Genomic DNA, 9,319 nt, shown 5'->3' with positions numbered 1-9,319 from the left:
GACGCTGCTCCGTGCGATGCCGGCGGATAGCTAGGGCACAGTGGCAGTAATCGAAGGCGCTCGGTGGCTGGCGGCTAGGTCACAAGGAAGGGGCTCAGTTCCACAAAGAAGAGGAAGAAGGAGAAGATAGCCGACGCTAGGGTTCCTGTGGCCGGCGCTGCCTCAAAAGGGAGAGGGAAGGCCGACGCGAGGGCTGAGGAGCGACACCCGGCGATGCTAAGTCACAGGCGACGGCGGCCGACGCTGGGAAATCGGTGCCGGCAGTGGCGTCGGCGGTGCGACTCGACGCTAGGGCAGAAGGGAGACCGGCAGGGTCGCGATGGGGGACCGAGAGTCGGCGGCTAGTGCTCGGGATCTCCACGGCTAGGGCGACGGGCAGTGGCGAGGGGAAGAGGTGAAGCCCTTAGCCGAGGGCTATTGTACGCAGAGGGGAAGAGGAAACCACCGCGGCCCGCGGTTAGGGCTCGGAGGCGTCGGGCGCGTGGGGAGAGGAAAAAGAGTCGGCGAGGAAGAGAATAAGAGAAAATAAAAAGGAAAAGAAAACTTTTCCTCGTTAAAATGGGGTAGCCTAAACAGGCTTTTCCGTCCCCGTTTTTATCCCCGTTAACTCGTCCGTACGAGCTCCGAAAAATTTCCGAAAAATATCTAAAAATTCCAAAAAATTCCCTTATTAATATTCGCCTATTTTCGATATTTTACAAAACGTGTTAAGTTCCACTGGCGATCCAAGTTTAATTTAAAAAGAACACATGATAGCTAGGAAAAGGTTCAGACCTTTGTACAAAATTTTTGTACAGTGGAACCAATAGGTTTTCCGAGTAGCAACCAACACCAATGAGTCTAACCCATTACTCAATGAGTCTAATCTGAATTCATTTGAGTCTAACTCAATGTGTATAATTTGGATTACACTTAACCCTATAACTCATCTCCAAATCAACATGTTCCTTGTGTGTGACCCAATAAACTCTCGTAACATTGGTAATGTATCTAAAATCATTTTAGATATATAAGCAATGGGTGGTATCTAGCAATGCATCATTGCTACCTAAGTGACAAAAATGTCGAGATCAGACCTAACATTTCCGTGTCTATTATCTTGTATGACTCAATTCTTCTATCCTTGATATCTAGATTAATCAATGAGGCATAGATCATGCCATCCTCTTATCAATCTTTGTGTTTCTTGATCACTAACTAGATATACTCAATCAAATAAGCTCAATATATCATATTGACTCATTTGAATATGACCATTCATTCTTATGTCCTACTAATCAAGGGACCCATAGATATTACTTCCATCATATGGAAGGGATAGATCTCATCTGCATCACTCACATCCCTTCGCATAATTTATTACATACCAGTGATCGACTTTATAGTCTACCTTGTTACAGGTGATGTTTGCCAATACCAAAGTACACAACTCCTTATGAAGGGAACCATAGTGACTTCAGGTTTAAGAACTATTTATACTAATATTCACTATGAGAATATTTATGACACTTATATAATGATCCATGAAACATTCTCATGGCAGATCATTCAGTACATATTCTTTAATTTATACTCATATGTCAACTTGATATTTCATATCCATGACTTGTAAGATTAAGTCATCCGTCGACTTACATGCTAGTCTCAACATATTAATATTATCCTTGTATATTAATGTTTGACTAGGAATAGTTAAGAATAGTATTACATATATATCTATATATCCCACTATTAATTCAACTAATTGATATGTTGTAGACTAGAACCTACTACCTTAGGACATTATTTTACTTATTCATTCGGCGCTGAATTGAAGTAAATATAATAATTAATTTTATCTTTTATTAATTAATTAAATATGATACAAAATTACCTACTAGGGTTAATACTAACAATCTCCCATTAGCACTAGTGTCAATCACTGAAATATCTAATACCTAGTGACCTAGTGTGACCATTATGCTTCCTCTATGCCAAAATCTTGGTCAAAGGATCCACAATGTTAGCATCGGTCTGTACTCTGCATATCCTCACAACTTCTCTATTGATGATCTCTCTAATGAGATGGAATCATCTTAGTATGTGTTTGGATTGCTAATGAGAGTGAGGTTCCTTAGCCTATGCAATAGCCCCATTGTTATCACAATAGAGGTCTATTAGGTTCGTTATACTAGGAACAATACCAAGCTTTAAATAAACTTTCTAATCCAAACAGTCTCCTTTGTTGCAATTGAAGCATCAATGTACTTGACCTCTATTGTAGAATCAACGACTGTGTCTTGCTTTGAACTTTTCCAGCTCACAACACTACCATTTAAGTAAAATACATACCTTGAGTGCGATTTGGAATCATCCTTGTCAACTTTGAAGCTAACATCAGTGTACCCTTTACAACAAGCTCTTCATCGCCTCCAAAGATCAAGAAATAATCTTGAGTTCTTCTCAAGTACTTAAGAATATTCTTGACTTCTGTCGAGTGACATTCACCTGGATCCGATTGATATCTACTCGTTATACTTAACACATACGAGACATCTAGGTGAGTACAAAGAATGACATACATGATAGACCCTATAGTAGATGCATAAGGAATCTGATTCATACGGTCCCTTTCATTCTTAGAAGGGGGGGTTTGAGTCTTCGAAAGACTCACACCATATGACATTAGCAGAAGTCCCTTCTTGAAATTCTGCATGGAAAAATGATAAGCACCTTGTCAACATATGTACTTTGACTTAGACCAAGCAATATTTTAAATCTATCTCTATAGATCTTGATGTTTAAAATGTAGGTTGCTTCACCTAAGTCTTTTATCGAAAAATAATTCCCAAGCCAAGTCTTTACTGATTGAAGAGTAGGGATATCATTTCTGATGAGAAGTATGTCATCTACATATAATATGAGAAAGATAACTGTACTTCCACTAACCTTCTTTTAGACACAAGGTACATCTTCATTCTTGATGAAACCAAATGCTTTGATTGCATCATTGAATCAAAGATTTCAGCTTCTAGAAGCTTGCTTTAATCCATAAATGGATCGTTGCAACTTACACACCTTTCCAGCATACTTTGGATCGACAAAATCCTCAAGTTGTGTCATGTATACATCTTTGAGTAGATTTTTATTAAGAAATATAGTTTTGACATTCATTTGCCAGATCTTATAATTATAGTAAGCTGCAATAGCAAGCATGATCTGAATAGACTTGAGCATCATAACTGGTGAAAAGGTTTCATTATAGTCTATACCATGAATCTGTTCGAATCTTTTATCCACTAATCTACCTTTATAGGTATGCATATGACCATCCATGTCAATCTTCACTTTGAAGACCCACTTACACCTAATGGATTTGATCCCTTCAGGTGGATCAACTAAGGACCATACTTTGTTAGTGTACATGGATTCCATTTCAGATTTCATGGCCTCTAGCAATTTCTCAGAATCTGGGCCCTGTATAGCTTCTTGATAAGATGTAGGCCCATTAAGACCAACAAGAACTGCATCACCATGGTCAGAAAAGAGAAAAAAATGCCTCTCGAGTTGGCGATGAGTCATATCAGATCTGTGTAGAGCTTGTGCTACTTGAACAGGTTGTTACTCCACAACTTCTTGCGATGTAACAAAATCATGTCCCACAACATCTTATAATACCTGTTCAATTTCCATCAAGGCTTCGGTGCTAGTTTGTGTATCTTGAATTTCTTCAAGATCAACTTTACTCCCACTAGTTTTTCTAGAAATAAAATCCCTTTCTAGAAAGACATCATTTTTGGCAACAAAAACTTTACCTTGTGTAGGATTATAAAAGTAATATCTCTTTGTTTTTTTAGGATATCCTACAAAATATCACTTGCCTGATTTGGGTCCTAGTTTATCTGAGACTTGTTGTTGAACGTAAGTCTCACATCTCCAAATCTTCATGAAAGACATCTTGGGACTCTTCCTAGTCCATATCGCATATGGTATCTTTATGACGACCTTAGATGGAATATGGTAAAGTGTGAAAGCGGTCGTTTCTAGAGTATATCCCCAAAAGAAAGTAGGAAGATCTGTTTGACTCATCATCGATCGTACCATAAATAATAAAGTATGATTTCTACTTTCTAATATACCATTCTATTATGGTGTTCCAGGTGGAGTGAGTTGAGATATGATCCCTGACTCAATGAGATGACCATAAAACTCTTGGCTAAGGTATTCCCCACCTTGATTTGATTGAAGCATTGTAATACATTTACCAAGTTGGTTTTGTACTTCATTCTTGAATTTTTTGAACTTTTCAAAGGATTCTGACTTATGTCGCATTAGATACATGTAAGCATACCGACTGACATCATTAGTAAAAGTAATGAAATACTGATAGCCTCCTCTAGCTGTTATTTTGAAAGTGTTGGTGCGGTTAGCATTAACGATTTAACCTAGGTTTTGGTGAATGACAAATCAGGTTAAGTTAGTTTGTTGTTGTCTGACACTTTGATCAAGTGTGTAGGAGAAGTCCAGACAAGTCGACGGGCTGACCGGATGTCTGGCACGAAGCACAGTTAGGTCGACGGGCTGACCGGATAGCTGGCGAGAAGACCAAGCGGGTCGACGGGCTGACCGGACGCTTGGCGAGAAGTCCAGCTAGGTCGACGGGCTGACCGGATAGCTGGCACGAAGTCCAGACGGGTCGACGGGCTGACCGGACGTCTGGCAGGTAAGTGAGGTAAGTCACTGGAGGGGAGTGACTGTGAGGACACGTTCCCATGAAGGGAACATTAGGCGTCGATCCGGCTTAGATCCATTTCGGATATCTAAGTCGAGATCGTGACTAGATTCCAGTCTCGGAAAGACGGAATCTAAGTCATATTCTTTTTCTATTACGTTGTTGAACTTTAACTGTGCTAACAATCTGTTTTACAGGATATATATATTTGCCTCAGACTAACTCTATTGTGCAGGAGAAGGAGTTCCTGGAAATAGGAGGTCCGGGTGCCCGGAAGGGATCCGGGCGCCCGGAAGGGATCCGGGCGCCCGGAAGGGATCCGGGCGCCCGGAGGTAAGTTTTATCCAAACTCGCGCGTCGCCACGTGGAGCTTGCTGGTTGGACCTGCCACGTCCCACCAGGGTGCTCGGAAGGGATCCGGGGTGCCCCGAGCCTCATATAAAAGAAGGGTCAGAGGGGAGCTTCACAACAACGAAAAGAAAGTCTTCTACTGCCTGCTCCACTGCTCTGCGCTTCTGCGACGCTAACAAAGCTCTGACAATACGCTCCTTTCCTTTTTTATTAAATTCTTGTCGGTATTTGTTTTAACTTTCATTAGCATTCATTGTACTATTTTTGTAATCATTATTTCGAATTGCTAGTGAATTGTGTTAGGACCAAAAGTAGCTAGAGGGGGGGGTGAATAGCTCGTCGCGTGCTCGTTGCTCGGTGTTGCTTGTTTCTTCAAGATGTGCAGCGGAAAATACAGAAACAAACACAAACACGCTAACACTAGGATTTTACTTGGTATCCACCTCACAAGAGGTGACTAATCCAAGGATCCACACCAACGCACACACCCTCCACTAAGAATAACACTCCTTTATGGTAACTACCAAAGGCGGAGAAGCCCTACAATACTCTCAATACAAGAAGAAGAAAGGGAAATACAAGTTAAGCAAAAGCTTACAAGATATGCCGTAAAAACCCTAACCCTAACTTCTTCCTCTTGCAATAGATCCGCCTCTTGACTTGGAAAGCCTCCAAGAACCTTCAAGAACTGGCGATCACGTGCTTGTAGAGAGCTGTGGAGGAGCTGGAATGAATCTGAGAAGAGCTCGTAAAGAGATTTTTTAAGACCACGCTCGCCTGCGGCTTTAAACCCGACGCAACGGTCGGATCCCGATCGATTCGAATGTTCCCAATCGATCGGGGAGGCTTTGGATCGATCCACGGATCGATCCAGAGCGCCTCTGTGCTCTAGCGCTGGATCGATCCACGGATCGATCCAGCGCTTCTCGCGCGAAGCAGCATCGTCCCGATCGATCGGCTGATCGATCGGGACCTCTGGATCGATCCACGGATCGATCCAGAAGCTTTCTGTTCGCTGGGAAGAATCTAGATCGATCCACTGATCGATCCACAGCCTGGATCGATCCAGCACTTGGTTTTTGCCCAAAACCAAGTTCCAAACCTCCCTAACCAACATCCGGTCAACCTTGACCTGTTGGTACATCATGCCTCGCATCTGGTCACTCCCTTGACCTGCCAGGACTCCCCACCAAGTGTCCGGTCAATCCCTTTGACCCACTTGGACTTTTACAGCACCAGATGTCCGATCATCCTTGATCCATCTGGATTTTCCCTTGCCTGGCTTCACTCACCAGGGCTTTCACCTAGCTTCACTCACTAGGGTTTTCCATCTGCCTAGCTTCACTCACTAGGACTTTCACCTGGCTTCACTCACCAGGGTTTTCCATCTGCCTAGCTTCACTCACTAGGACTTTCACCTGGCTTCACTCACCAGGGTTTTTCTTCTGCCTGGCTTCACTCACCAGGACTTTCACCTGGCTTCACTCACCAGGACTTTCATTTTGCCTAACATCCCAGTTAGGACTTCCCAGTCAAGTATCCAGTCAACCTCGACCTACTTGACTCTTCTTCAATCAATATCTTATTGTCAAACATCTAAACCCAAACCAAGACTCAGCTTGGTTACCCAGGTCAACCTTGACCTGAGGGATATTGCACCAACAAATTGCCCAACGAAAGTACTCACGGAGTACGGGCCTTCGAGTAGGAGTCGTCACAGGCTCCGAACGAAGTAAAAATTACTGTGTCTATTGTTTTTTAAATTCCGTTGCGTTTAACTCTCTTTAACACTATTTTTCGAATCGATATTCACCCCCCCCCCCTCTATCGACGTTTCACGATCCAACAGAAAGGACCACATACATCAGTATGTATGAATCATAACAAATCATTAGTTCTTTCACTGTGACCACTAAAAGGAGTCTTAGTCATCTTGCCTTGAAGACAAGATTCACATGCTTTATATGATTCAAAATCAAATGAGTCCAAAAGTTCATCCTTATGGAGTTGGGATATGCGACTCTCATTTATATGACCCAAGTGACAATGCCAAAGATATGTTTGATTCAAATCATTAGGTTTGAACTGTTTGGTATTTATCTTATATATTAGGTTTTCAAAGTATAGAACATAGAGTTTATTCAGAAGATGTGCACTACAATAGAACATTTTATTGAAATAAACAAAATAATATTTGTCCTTTATTTTAAATGAGAATCCTTTCTTGTCCAAACAAGAAACTGAGATAATGTTCTTAGTTAAGGCAGACACATAAAAGCACTCTTCAAGTTCTAAAACAAGCCCAGTGGGTAAAGATAAGGAATATGTTCCTACAGCTATAGCAGCAACTCTTGTGTCATTGCTTACTCGTAGGTTCACTTCTCTTTTTGTCAATAATCTAGTCTTTCGAAGGCCCTGCACATAGTATAAATGTGAGATGCACAACCGGTATCTAATATCCAAGAAGACGAGATAGATAGATTGACTTCTATAACATATATATACTTGAGGCAGAAGTTTAACTTCTCTTCCATTTTAGTTCCTCTAGGTATAACTTGCAGTTCCTCTTCCAGTGTCCAGTCTCACCACAGTGGAAGCAGGTTCCTTCCTTAGCAACTCCACCTTTAGGTTTCAATACATGAATCTTTCCCTTGCCTTTGGCTTAGGTTTTACCCTTACCTTTGGGATTCCATTTGCCTTTGCCCTTTTGCACCATTAAAATGGTACTAGGCTTTGTCTTCTTAAGATTGAGTTCAGCAGTTCTCAACATGCTCACATCTCAGGCAATGGTTTGTCAATTTCATTCATGCTATAGTTTATGATAAATTGACTGTAACTCTCAGGCAATGATTGCAGAATAAAGTCAGTGCCCAATTCTTGGCCAAATGGAAATCTCAATCATTGTAGGTTTTTTGCATACCTAATTATTTTGAGTACATATGGTCCTACAGGGCCTTCTTGCATCTTGCATTGAAACAGAGCCTTAGAGATCTCAAGTCTCTCATGCATTGTTTGTCTTTGATATAGTTGTCTAAGATATTCAACCATAACATAAGCATCCATGTTCTCATATTGCTTTTGAAGCTCAGAGTTCATGGTAGTGAGCATAAGGCATGATACATCTAATGCATCATCTTGATGCTTCTTAAAAACATCTTTATCAACTCTAGTGATAGTAGTGGGGGTTATTTTAGGAATGAGTTGTTCTAGGATATACAATTTTATTTTTTACTTGAAAACTATTCTAAAGTTTCTATATCAGTCTAGAAAGTTAGTTCCATTAAACTTGCCCTTATCAAGGACAGATTGCACAGAGAGAGAGAGAGAGAGTATTCGACGTATTTGATGACATGGTGATCTACAACAATAAAATATAGAAATAAGTATCATATTTAGATTATTTAATTAGACTTTTAATTAAATGATTCTCTGACTGAATTATAAAGCTTAGTAAGAACAAGTGATGACTATGGTTTTACCCACACTACTAGCTCCAAATCTAATCACGATGGCATTCATGTGGGATAAAATTCATATTATATCTCATCTCAAGTTATTTTTGGCTAATCGCCCAAGACTTAATATAACTTAGGTAGGCAATGTGCACCAATTATATCATATGTAACTCTTATATCATTGGGTGAATAAGACTATTTGTTCATTTTTCCCATCTTATGAAATCTATATTATAACTCATCTTAAGTTAGCTTTATTCATAAAAAATTTACTCTACCTTAATTTTATTCTTCTCCTCCTCCACTTCCTAGAGAGAGAAGCTCTCCCTTCTCTCTAGGAAGGGAGTGGTTGTCCACTACCAAAGAGAGGTTCTACATCAAGCAACAAGGGGCGGTGAGGGGGGGGATTTTCCCCTCTCCCATCGGTGGTGGATCACCAGCCATCGGTGTCGGTGAGAACTCCGGCGAGGTTCTCCGGCGACTCAAGAAGGAGAGCAAGAGGAGCTTTGAAGCCGCTGCCAAAGGCTCTTCATCGGTGCAAAGGAGGAGGAGGTTCTTGGGTCCGTTCTCCTCTGGTCGTGCAAGGACACTACCACCCCACACCACCACCAACCGGAGTTATCTTAGCGCATGATCGGAGGACTTGGCTTGACATGGAGGCAAACCACAATGGTTGACAATCTGGGAGTTGGGGACCAAAGGGGACAAGCAGTGACAAGGTGAACAGCGAGGAGCGCCTTCGTTACAAATCCACCGGTGGTAGCAAGTTTTGTGCCAACGATCGCAAGGGACTGTTTCTTGG

This window comes from Zingiber officinale, chromosome 9A, assembly GCF_018446385.1.
Source record: "Zingiber officinale cultivar Zhangliang chromosome 9A, Zo_v1.1, whole genome shotgun sequence".
In the NCBI taxonomy this organism is placed as follows: Eukaryota; Viridiplantae; Streptophyta; class Magnoliopsida; order Zingiberales; family Zingiberaceae; genus Zingiber; species Zingiber officinale.
The sequence above is the reverse complement of the archived record's forward strand: the minus strand, read 5'-3'. Positions refer to the sequence as shown.